A 13,638-nucleotide genomic window follows, 5' to 3' on the forward strand; every position below is an offset into this window, starting at 1 on the left:
TACAGATCTTTATATATTAACACATTAGAAATAATAAGGAATTGTACAATTGCAGGAAGATGAAAAATAAAAGAGAAAAACTACTCAATATATCCCCATACCCTAAAGCGATGGGTATTTATTTATACTTTTCTTGATCATAATGGTAACTGATAATTATTAACAATTAGATTAGGCCAACAAATTTCTGCCAAATGGCTAATGAGAATCATCAACTGTGTTTTCCTGGGTGTTGTTGTGGATAAGGAAAGCGAATTTTCACTGAGGCCAATGAGCCTCTGGAGAAGGTGGAACCGAGATACTTTTGAGGTCAAGTGTTATAGAGCTAATCTAACAGAGAGATGTTCAGAATTAGGCCTCTTCTGGGAAAGAGCGGTATAGAAGAACTTGCAGTGAAGGAAAAAAGTCTGGGTTTGTGACTCAGGCTCAACAAAGGGCTTACACGTCTTCTGGGGAGGTGGTTTCCTCCTGAGATTGTGCCTCTGACTATAAGCCCCAATAGACCTGTGTCCTTGCAGGATAGCTGGATATTTGCAGGATAGAATACTGGAAGCCTGCACCACCCAAAGCACCTTTTTGACAAGGCGACCAAGGGCTACTGGGACCAGTTTTCAATCCTGACACCATATAATAGTAAGTGAAATTATGGGTATGCCCATACAGGTAGGCCATTGAGATGCTCTGGGATTGTAGCAAGTCGGGGTCTGAAGTCCATATGGAATCTTTGGTTCTCAGTGTTCTTGAGTAACTTGAGAGGATCACCAGGAAAGAAATGACCTCAGGAGGGAGACCTCGGATTTCTTGCTAATACGAACATTGGTGGTTTAAGAGATGAATTGGAAAAATGAAAGAATCAAGGTTATAATTGCACTCCAACCCAGTAAAATGAGACATTCCTGTTATGCAAATATAATCTTAAGCAATATCTGGACGTTTATTTTTATTTAAGATTTTACTTTAAGGTATCCTTCAGGGTACATGTCCTAAAATATTAGCATTCCCTGCAGCAGTAAGATGGCTCTTTGCTGTGTCATATAACGGATTTCTGTTAGAACTCAATTTTGTGTAAGTGAAATAACTTGAAATTTAGAGCATTTTTTACTAGAATGAATGTTCTGCAAGTAAATAGCTCTGACCCTGAACAAGCAGCTTAACATTTCTTAGCTTATTTCTTTAATTGGGTCAGAGACATAAATCATTTCTTGGGGAAGTTTACAATCCCACTTGTTATAAAATCACTCTCAAAGCTATGTAGAAATAAGAAAAAAATCAGCGAAATGCAAACCAACATATGCTTTGGAACAAGCTAATTGACCAAGAGTTCAGGATGTTGAAGGAAGGGGAGCTTGCCCTATTAGGCTAAGAATTCAAAAACCGGCAACCTCCAAAGGGCTCAATTAGAAATTGAGAAAGAAAAGTTGGTTTCCAGGTCTTGGTCAAAGGCCCAGCTCTTTCGACCTTTGTCAAGCAATTGGGTAGATAGAATAGAACGGAAAGAGAGGAATCCACAGTAAAGGCTTTAGAATTATGGTCTTAACTTCTACTCGACTTGCTTAGCACTGATTCTCATCGCCTTGACTTCCCAGCTTCTTCTCCCCTGCACATGAAAAACCTATATTGTGAAGTACACAGATATCCACAGTTCCACACGGACAGAAACAGAAATATATACAGATCCTGAAGCACAAACACGGACACACTTAAACAGACTCACATAGATCTGCAGACGGGCAGACTGACAGACCCAAAGCAGGCAGTCCAAAAATGTCTGATAGTCACGTGCATACGGATCTGGATATACATACATTCCAAATTATATACCTCTGTGGAGTCCAGATTTATTCGCTCTTGACGATTACATCCCCAAAGAACATAAAGCCCTAGGCGTCACAAGTACATAAGGATGTTTTCTCTTTCTTTGAAAATCAAATCATGCTATAATAAAAGTGACCATTTAAGGCCTGGGCAAACTGGCCTCAGAGATGCGGTGACCTTGAAAGAACTGAGGTGCCTATTGTAAAAAAATCTTGGATACCAGGTGAGACCAGAACTGAATATAATGCTAAATCACTCAAAATATATCTATTAATAATAAAATATATCTATTAATATTCCATTTGCTTACTTTGGGCGATCCGAGGTTGAGAAATGCGACCTGTAGTTTGAACCACATTTGTAGTATGTACATGCACCAGATATGTTAAAGGTCACAAGGACGTGATAAAGGTCACTGTTATATCTTGCATAATACTTAAATACTTGGATCACTCATCAAATGATTTAAATCTAATTCTAAATTTGTGGTGAGATTTTCACAGAAACCTGGTACTTACCTCTGGCCAAATAGGAGCGTATGTACTCAGACTATATATAATAAACTCAATTGATAGTAAAAGCAGACCACTCACTGCAATGCAGGCACTTACAATGTTCAGTATTATGGTATAGGATAGCTAAAATAGATAAAAAGAGTCACCTGGTCACTGGACTTTATCCATATACATCACTGTCAAATATATTCAAGTAGAAGATTTATATAAATTCTGACCTTTTCTAAATAGTAAGGTCATTAAAAGGACTGTCAGAATTGTGGATTTGTCAGGAGCCCAAGAGAACTAAACAATTTCAGAAAAAAGTAAGACTTTTGATGTAGCACGCGTATGTTTATTCCTTCCCTGACAAATAATTATTGAATGTTAGTTCTGTACCATGCAAACTATCGTCTGTCTTACTAGATGAAGAGGGAGTAAAGAAGTGGTCTCTGCACTCAAGGAAGACTACTGGGGAAGGCAAGCAAGTGCATACTAAATAGAAATAGAAGGGTGCCTGGGTGGCTCAGTGGGTTAAGCCTCTGCCTTTGGCTCAGGTCATGATCTCAGGGTCCTCGGATCGAGCCCTGCATCGGACTCTGCTCAGTGAGGAGCCTGATTTCCCCGCTCTCTCTGCCTGCTTCCGCTCTCTGTCTCTGTCAAATAAATAAATAAAATCTTTAAAGAAAATACGAATAGAATGTAAAAAAATTCTAACAGCAGCAACAAAACAAACAAACAAACAAACATGCTAACAATATAGGCAAATTCACAGTGCCACACAAGTTCTGGTCACCAGAGACCTAATATTCTAGGAGTTTGTCATGGTTCATTTAACAGTGCAAGAAGGGAAGTCATAGGGAATTTTGTTGGAGAGACAGGTGATATCTAGATAAATATTTAGGATTTTATCTTGAAGATGGTGGGGAATGACATTGCTGGTGCCTGCTCTATTTTTAGGTCACACTCCTGTCAGGCTATGTATTTGGGACAATACATACGTATAATGTTGTTGCATAATTACACTTCATCCATACATGAGGTTAGAGCGGTGATAAGCCCTATGATACTACTTTCGGGGACATCCTTCTCTTATACTTATTTCCTTTTTCTCATTTGCACCAGGAGAATTCTTTCTATCTTATATGAATTAGATAATAAATAAGAAAACTTAAACTGGATTCTGAAACCTATTTCACTGGATAAATCATACGTTTGTCTATATGCTATTCCTTGTTGTACAGTGATCTTCATTTATTCTTTTAATAAATCTCCCTTAAAGAGAGATGATCACATTAAAATAAAATGTTCATTAACTCATTTTTATAACCTAAACACCATCATTGGTTAGTAAATTGTAGTATCTAAATGTAATTTCATCTTTCAAATGAGATATTTCATGGATTTTTAATTATATGAACAAATGGTTATGGACAATAATATTATAAAGAAAAAGAGACACCCTTGTTGAGGAAATACATAGGTAAGGCCATGGGGACCAGGTGTTCTGTGCAGCACAGAGTTTTACCAGCAAAAATTGAAGAATTGAAAGGAGAAATAGAAAAATCCACAATCATAATAGATTTTGACATGTCTTTCTAAGTAATTGATAAGACAAGTGGACAAAACTGAAGAGTAGAAAATTGAAACATTTGACCTCATTGACCTTTATATATATATGTATATATATATATCCATCCATATATATGTGTGTGTATACACACACACACACACACACACACACACATATATATATCCCAGTGTATATGTATACGCATACATTTCCCCATGTACAAGCTGGATTAAATACACATGTGCACACACACATGCGCTCAGTAATATTGTCTTGATTGTGGTAGCTACATAGTAAGTTTTAAAATCAAGTAATAATAGTTTTATACTTTCTTTTTTTTTCCTAGAAAAAAAAGTTTTAATTTATATACTTAATGCCATCCTCTTTACAAAAATACATATCTTTTTAAACACCTGGGTGGAGCCCCATCATTGTTTTATACTTTCTTCCTTTTTGGCAATTTCCAAATGGATTTTGAAATCAACTTACCAATACTGAGAAAAAATCCTTTTAAAGTTTTGATTGGGATTATATTGAGTCTATAAAATGATTTGAGGAAAAACTGACATCTGAAAAACATTTGTCTTTCCATCCATGAATATACCCATTTATTTAGATACTGTTCAGCTTCTCTCTGCAATGTTTTGCAGTTCTCTATGGAGATGTCTTAGAAATATTTCGTTAATGCTTAGGGAAAATAATTTCTAAGTGTTTTATTTCTGAGTGTGACTGTAAAGGTGTTTTACAAATTTCATCTCCAATACATAGAAATACAATGGATTTTTATATGAATTTGGATTCCTTAATGTTGATAAATTCTTATTAGTTGAATTTTTTTTCCATAAAAAATCATAGATACCCTTATACATTCTTAGGATGTATAAGGGTATCTATGATTAAAGTAGGAATTACTGTTAACTTTTTAGACTTACACCTTCAATTTCTTCTTGACTTACTGCAGTGGACAAGAACTCCTGCACAATAGCTTTCTCTCTCTCCCTGACAAATAAATAAATGAAATCTTAAAAAAAAGAACTCCTGCACAATATTAAAAAATTTGGTGAAATAATAATTTCTTGCAGCACTTCTGATCCAAAGGGAAACCATTTAGTCTTTCACCATTAGTGTAATATTAACTATAGTTTTTTTTTTTTTGTAGGTGTCCCTTAGCAGTTTGAGGATGTTCCTTTCTATTAATAGTTCAATAAGAGCTTTAAAAATTTTTTTTTAAAGATTTATTTATTTATTTGAGAAAGAGAGAGGGAAAGAGAGAGAGAGAGAATGAGAGCAGGGGGAGGGGCAGAGGAAGACAGAGAATCCCGAGAAGGCCCCATGCACAGCTTGGAGCCCAGTGTGGGGCTTGATTCCACGACCCCAAGTTCTCACCACCTGAGCCAAAACCAAGAATCAGACACTTAACTGACTGTGTCACTCAGGTACCCCTAAAAAAACTCTCAGACATTTCAAATGATTTTCCTTCATCTCTTTATCTGTTGTTTTCTGAATGTTGAACCAAGCTTGCATTCCTGGAATAAATTCCAGTCCATTATGCTTTTAAAAATATCACTGAACATGATTTATGATATTTAAGCATTTTGACATCACCATTCATTACAGATAGTGATCTCCTATTTTTCTTTTCTTTTAAGGTTCTTGCAAATTTTTGGTGTCAGGATCTTGTTGGACTCCAAAAATTCAGTTAGGAAATGTTCCTTCCCCTTTCTTTTCTGAAATCTTTTGTGTACCATGTGATATCATTTGTTTATTAAATCCTTGATAAATGTATTACTTAACACGTGTGTCTTGAATTTTCTTCATGGAAAGATTTTTAATGATTAATATAATTCCTTGAACAAATGCAGAGATAATTATGTTTTCTACTTCTTCTTGTTTCTGTTTTTTAAGTTCATTTTTCATGATTTCTTAGTATGGTGTCATTTGTAGTATTTCTTTATTTTTTTACTGTCTCTAGAACCTGTAGTGATATTCCATCTTTCATTTCTGATACTGTAATTTGTATTTTATTGTTTTGCCAATTAGTCTTACCAGAGGTTTATCAATCTTATTAATATTTTCAAAGAACAAATTTTCAGCTTTGTTAGTTTCTTTATTATTTATCTATTTTCCCTTTTAGTGACATCTGTTCTTTATTATTTCTTACTATTTACTTTGTATTAAATATGTGCTTACTTTTCTAGCTTTTTACATTGGAAATTGGATTTTAAACACTTCATCTTTTCTAATATACAGTTCTATGTTTTTTTTTTAAAGATTTATCCAGTTATTTTAGAGAAAGAGCAACAGAGAGCATGTGTGCATATGCGTGCAGGAAGTGGGGGCAGGGAGGGGCCGAGGGACAGAGAGAGAGTCCTAAGCAGACTCTTCCCTGAGCACAGAGCCCAACATGAGCCTCAGTCTCACCACCATGAGATCATGACCTGAGCCAAAGCCAAGAATTGGACTCTCAACCAGCTGTGCCACCAAGGCACCTGAGACTTTCAAAGCTGTAAATTTCCTTCAAGCATTGCTTTATCTCAAAAATATTGATATGTAGTGTTTCCATCATTCAGTTCAAAATATTTTCTAAATTTTGTGATTAAATGTGTTGTGTAATTTCCAAATATTTGGATTCTTTTTGGACATTTAATAATTGATTTTTAATTTAATTCTATTTCCTCTTAAGTCATTTCTATTTCCATTCAACAGGTTGCCTGTAGTAAGAATAGTAAACCTATTCTACAATATTTCATTCAATCTCGTGAAATTTGTTGTTGCTTTTTTTTCTAGTTCAGTGTATGCCATATCTTGATGAATACACTACGTACAGTTTAAAAGAGCATGTGTTCTACAGTCCTTTTGTGTAGTGTGTAAACAAAGTTTTGTTTTGTTTTGTAAACAAAGGTAAATGAGGTCAAATGTTTCAATTTTCTACTCCTGGTTTTTGCGCCCTTGTTTTATCAATTACTTAGAGAGACATGTCAAAATCTATTATGATTCTGGATTTTTCTATTTCCTCTTTTATTTTCTTAGTTTTTGCACCATTTATCTTAAATTTCTAATATTAGATACATATACATTTTTGGGAGTTATGTATTCCTGATGAATTAACATTTATTACACCAAAATGCCTCTATTTCTAGTTACATGTTATGTCTTGACATTTATTGGTCTTTGATTATTGTGACTACATGGGCTTCCTTATGCTCATGTATATACATTCTTTCATGTATTTTTCCCCATTATTACTTACAATCTATATTTGTCCTTATATTAAAAACAAGCTTCTTACAGACTGAATAGTTGGACATTATTTTTAATCCAATCTGGACTTTTAATGGGAGTGTTTGTCTATTTACATGTGATACGATTATTGTCCTATTTTTTTTTTTTTTGTTCTTCATTTTTCTGTCTGCATTTGGGTTAAAATAGTTTTTAAACTTTTATTTCCTCTGTGGGCTTTTTTATCTGTATATTTTTGTATTATTGAATAGTTTAGGTTCTACTGTATGTATCCTTAATTTTTCACATTTTACTCAATATTATCCCACTTCATATAGAATGTAACAAATTTATGGTACTTTAATTCTTGCCTTAGTGTTGTTTTGTAAAATATTTTACTCATACATGTTATAATATAGAAAATATGATAGCAGCTTTTAAATTGAGGTATATAATTAGCATACATCATTATATTGCTTTCAGATATACAATATAATGACTCGATATTTGTATATATTATAAAATGAACACCACAATAAGTATAGTTAACATCCATCATCATACATAGTTAAAAAAAATTTTATCATATATATTACTTTAAAATTTTATAGGCCAGCATGGTGATTTTTGTACAAGTGCTGGATTCCAAGTTTTGATAAAGGGTGTCAATTCATCACCAATGAATAAACAGTTGTTGCTATATTTAGAATGAAGCTTCCCTCAGTTTTTGGACAGCCAGTGATTGCTTATATACGTAATTAATGTGCTGTGTATACACAGAAAATAAAATTTTAAATGTTTAAGAAATTTTAGTATAGTTATGAGAACTTTTAAGTTTTACTCTCTTAACAACTTTCAAATATGCAATAAAGTATTAGTAACAATGTAATTGTCCTATTGCACATCCCTATGACTTGTTTTACATTTGGAAGTATGCACCTTTTGAACTCCCTTCACCCATTTTACACACCCTCAACCTCCACTTCTGGCGATCACCAATCTGTTTCCTGGGTGTATAATGTTTGCTTATTGGTGTGTGTGTGTGTGTGTGTGTGTGTGTGTGTGTGTTTTGGATTTTAGATTTTTAGAAATTCTGGATTTTTTATAGGTTTTATGTGTGCGTGTGTGTGTGTGTGTGTGTGAGCACACGTGTGCATATATATGTATATATATATATAGAGAGAGAGAGAGAGAGATTTTTCTAGATCAAGATTATTAGATCAAGTATTTGTCTTTCTCCATTTGACTTATTTCACTTAGGATGATGATGCCCTGGAGGTCCACCCATGTTGTTGCAAATGGCAAAAATTCATACTTTTTCATGAGTGAATTATATTCCATTGAGTGTGTGTATATATATATACATATATATATATATATATACACATATATATATGACATATATATGTGGGGGGGTGTGTGGGTCTGTGATATATACATCACATTTTGTTTCACCATTCATCTGCCAATGGGCATGTAGGTTATTTTCATATCTTGGCTGTTGTAAATAATGCTGCAGTGAACATAGGGATGCATATATCTTTTCAAGTTAGTATTTTTGTTTTCTTCAGATAAATACCTGGAAATGGAATTGCTGGATTGCATGGAGTTTCATTTTAATTTTTTGAGGCTCTTTCATATTGTTTGACTTTACCAATCATTCTTACCAACAGTACATGAGAGTTTTCTTTTCTCCACTTTTTCACCAACACTTGTTATTTCTTGCTATTTTGATTTTAGCCATTCTGACATGTGTGAGGTGATGGTGAATTATGGTTTTGATAGACATTTCCTTGGTGTTTAGAGATGCTGAGCCTCTTTTCATTTACCTCGGGCCTTCTGTATGTTTCCTCTGAAAACAACAGGTGCTGGTGAGGGTGTGGAGAAAGGAGAATCCTCTTGCTCTCTTGGTGGGAATGCAAACCGGTGCAGCCACTTCGGAAAACAGTATGGAGGTTCTTCAAAAAATTAAAAATGGAACTACCTTATGATCCAGAAATTGCATTATTACGTATTTATTAGGTATTTACTCAACAAATACAAAAACACTAATTCAAAGGGCTACATGTACCCTGATGTTTATAGCAGCTTTATCAACAATAGCCAAATTATAGAAACAGCCCAAGTGTTCATTGACTGAAGAATGGATAAGAAGATGTGACATTTTTTAAATAATGGCATGAAAAGGAATAAAATCTTGCAATTTGCAACAACATGGGTGGAGCTGGAGGGTATTATTCTAAATGAAATAAGTCAGTCAGAGAAAGACAAATCCATATGATTTCACTCATATGTGGAATTTAAGAAACAAATGAACAAAGGGGGAAAAAAGAGAAGGAGGCAAACCAAGAAAAAGACTTTTTTTTAAAGAAAAAATTTTTTAACACTTTATTTATTTATTTGACAGAGAGATCACAAGTAGGCAGAACAGAAGGCAGACAGAGAGGGGGAAGCAGGCTCCCTGCTGAGCAGAGAGCCCAATGCAGGGCTCAATCCCAGGACCCTGAGATCATAACCTGAGCCGAAGGCAGAGGCTTAACCCACTGAGCCACCCAGGCGCCCCCAAGAAAAAGACTCTTAACTCTAGAGAACAAACTGATGGTTACCAAAGGGTAGGTGGGTGAGAGATGGGTTAAATTGGGGACAGGAATTAATGAGTGCACTTGTGGTGAGCACCTGATGTTGTATGGAAGTTTTGAATCACTATATTGTACACCTGAAGTTAATATTATACTGTATGTTAATTAACTGGGATTTAAATAAAAACTTTTTAAAAAGTCTATTTCAATCCTCTGCCCATTTTTAAACTGGTTTGTTTGTTTGTTTGTTTTGCTATTGAGTTATATTTGATCTTTATATATTTTGGATGTTAACCCCTTATCTGCAATATAATTTGTAACCATTTCTCCCATTATGCAGGTTGGCTTTTCACTTTGTTGATGGTTTTCTTTGCTGTGAAGAAGCTTCTTAATTTGGTATAGTCCCATTTGTTTATTTTCACTTTTTATGCCTTTGGCTTTGATGTCAAATCCAAAAAAATCACTGTTAAGACGAGACAAATGGTTTTGTTTCTCTTTCTTTCTTTCTTTCTTTCTTTCTTTCTTTCTTTCTTTCTTTCTTCCTTTCGAGAGGGATAGAGGGGTACAAAGGCATGGGGAGAGAGAGAATCTTAGTCTCCACACCAGGTGTGGAGCCCAGCACAGGGCTTGATCTCACAACCATGAGATCACAACCTGAGCCAAAATCAAGAGTCAGATGCTTAACTGAACGAGACACCCAGGTGCCCCCACATTAATGTTAATCTAAATTTGCATTTCTGGAATTAGACATGATGTATCGTTCTTTTTGTATTTTTCACAATACTCTATTTGTATTTTTCACAATACTCTATATTTTATTTGCACATATATATATGTTTTAGTATTTTTACATCTATGGTCACTAGAGATTTTGGTCTATAATTTTCTTTTCTTGTAAGATCCTGGTAGAGTTTTAGGATCAGTGATATACTATCCTCATAATGGGTTGGGAGGTATTACCTTCTTTTTTCTATTCTCTGGTAGAAATTTGCATAATGTTTCCAAATATGATTGTAGATTTCTTTTTCTTTTTAATTTTGTCAATTTTATTGTCTTATTTTGAAGCTACATTAATAGGTGAACAGATATTTAGGATATTTATACATTATGTTGGACTAAATCTTTTATTATTATGCAGTGTCTTTTTCTAATAAAAATCTTTGATAATTTTTGCTTTAAAGCCTACTCTGTATAATATTAATATAGTCTTCTTTTAGTTAGAGTTCACAAGAAATATATCTTTTCCAACTTCTTCTTAGACCTGTCTTTATTTAAAGTATGTTCTTAAAATAACAGTGGTGTAAGATGGGGATCCAATTTTAGTGTTCTGCATGTTGTGTATCTGGTTTTCCCAGCACCATTTGTTGGAAACACTATTCTTTCCCAGTTGAATATTCTTGAGTCCCTTATCGAATATTGGCTGACTGTAAGTGCAGTGATTTAATTCCAGGCTCTTGATTCTGTTCCATGGGTCTGTGTTTACTTTATGCCAGTACCATTCAATTTTGATTACTACAGTTTTGTAGTATATCTGATATCAGGAGGTGTGATGCCTCCAGCTTTGTTCTTTCTCAAGGGACTCAGAGATAATGCTACCTCCTTACTGACCCTCCTTCTTTTGGCAAATAAAACTGTTATCTCTAGAGTTGTTACGAACATTCTGACTTACCAAGAATATAGTACGCCTCCTCTCTACTATTACTGCAAGGGCTCCTGAGAAGATAAACTGGAAACAAAAATCATGTTTATTAATACCCAGCCATGTTTATATATAAACAATAAGAGAATTATGGAATGCTATAACATGAAGGATATCATCTTAATTCTTTAGTGGGACCATTGAGACAATCATTCAGAAGATAATTCAAAGGTTCTGTAGTACAGAGATGGAGAAGGCATAAAGTCTCTGTTCTGTAATGTAACACGTGCATTGGAAATGGAACTACGGGCACCTCAAGTTGACTTCATAGGGCAAAAAGAGTGTCAAATTTTACTTAGATTTTTGTCAGTAATAATTTATTGATCCTATAAGGTGAATTACAAGAAAATATATCCAGTTAACGGATTTGCTAATAGACAATATTATATTTTGCTGATTTCACATGCAAGTACTTTTAATATAATGTGAAAAATATTTTAGTAATGGAAAATATAATTCAGAAAATATTTAAGTTTCATTTTACATATTTAAATGTAAGATCACATAATGTCTTCCGTGAGTAGCTTGTTCTGAAAATTTCCATCATTTCTAAGACTTGTTAGAAACATGACAGGCTATATTAGAAATTTATTTTTTTCATTGATGAAGCCTTATGCATGCATGGAAACTTCCCACAGATCTAAAAAATTAACTATTCCGTTAGTAGTAAAGGGAAGGAATATTCTTGCCCCACAAAAAATGGGGCCACTAACATGTCAATACTAAGTAGCCTTTTAGTGTCTGGAGGATCTGAATTTGGATTCTTTGCATTTTGTTTTCTATGTGACTCAGTAGGAATTACCTACCCTTTCATTAGTTTTGCTTTTTTCATTGGTAAAATGGGGATTTGTATTTTTCTACCTTTCTGTCTTACTGCGTTGTTGTTGTAATAGTTACATATAGAAGAATTCACTGGGTTATTTATAGCCAGCTTGGTCCTACTGCTTGCTTCTGAGGCTCAAAGCTGTATTTTTCAGAGTTCCTTTCCTTATGTGGCCCCTGGAACTATTATAATGCTCCAAAATGGAAGCAACCTAAATGTCCAGCCATTAGATTATTTAAACATAGTAGATTAATATAATGGAATGTTAATCAGCAATAATAATGAATGAATAACCACTGTATCAATAACAAGGATGGGACTCACAATCCCAATTAAGCAAAGAAGCCAGATACAAAATAATACATACTATATGATTCTACTTATATAAAGTTTAAAAACACTTAAAAGTAATATATAATATCTGAAATCAGGTTAATGATTAGGGTAGGAGGGAGAAAGAAGGGACATGAGAAGGACTTCTGAGATCCTAGAATTTTTTCTAAAAAAATTTTTTTGACCTGGGTGTTGATACATTGATATAACAATTTTGTGGTAGCTGAGATGTACAATTAAGATTTTAGATTTTTGTGTATGTATGTTTTATTTATATGTTAAAATTTTAAAAACAGGATAACAAACAATAACACCTAACTCACAAAAATTCTAACAGCCTTAGATAATTCAGAGAATTAATATAGATGCTAATGTACTAAATCTAATTCACTGTCAGCAACTTCCTTTTGGAATATCTTACAATGAGTGACAAAACTTAAAATTTTTTCTTTCATTAAAATTTTGAGTCAATGTTTTAATAACTTCATGCAAGTATTAGTGATCTAATGTCCTCATGATTGTAGTATTATTTGAGGTATTAATACAATTGATTACTGTTCTTCACTTAGAACCTGCATATTTAGTACTTTTAAAATTAAATTAAGGCGCTCATTTTTGTTATCTGAGCTATGGTGGCCTCCTAGCTTTCTCAGATCTAATCTCTTACTACTCATAGAATGATGACAGTAAAACAATCTAACCATGGCACTATCTTCAGTCAGAATACTATTGTTCAGGGCTGTCCAATAGAAATATGATGCAAGGAAAATATGGAATTTTAAGTTTTCCAGTACACCCTAAGAAAAGTAAAACAAAATAAACAAGAGTTGGCAAGGACGTGGAGAAAAGGGAATCTCTGCGCACTGTTAGTGTGAATGCAAATTGGTACAACCACTGTGGAAAATAGTATGAGGTTTTTTCTCAAAAAATAAAAAATATAGAAACCATAGAATGCAGTAATTCCATTCCTGGGTATTTACTCACAGAAAACAAAACACCAATTCAAAAAGATACAGGCACCCCTATGTTTATTGCAGCATTATTTACAATAGCCAAGATATGAAAGCAACCCGAGTATTCATTGATACATGAATAAAGAAATG

The sequence above is a fragment of the Enhydra lutris genome, unplaced genomic scaffold, assembly GCF_002288905.1.
Source record: "Enhydra lutris kenyoni isolate GAN:26980312 unplaced genomic scaffold, ASM228890v2 scaffoldscaffold22, whole genome shotgun sequence".
Classification (NCBI taxonomy): Eukaryota; Metazoa; Chordata; class Mammalia; order Carnivora; family Mustelidae; genus Enhydra; species Enhydra lutris.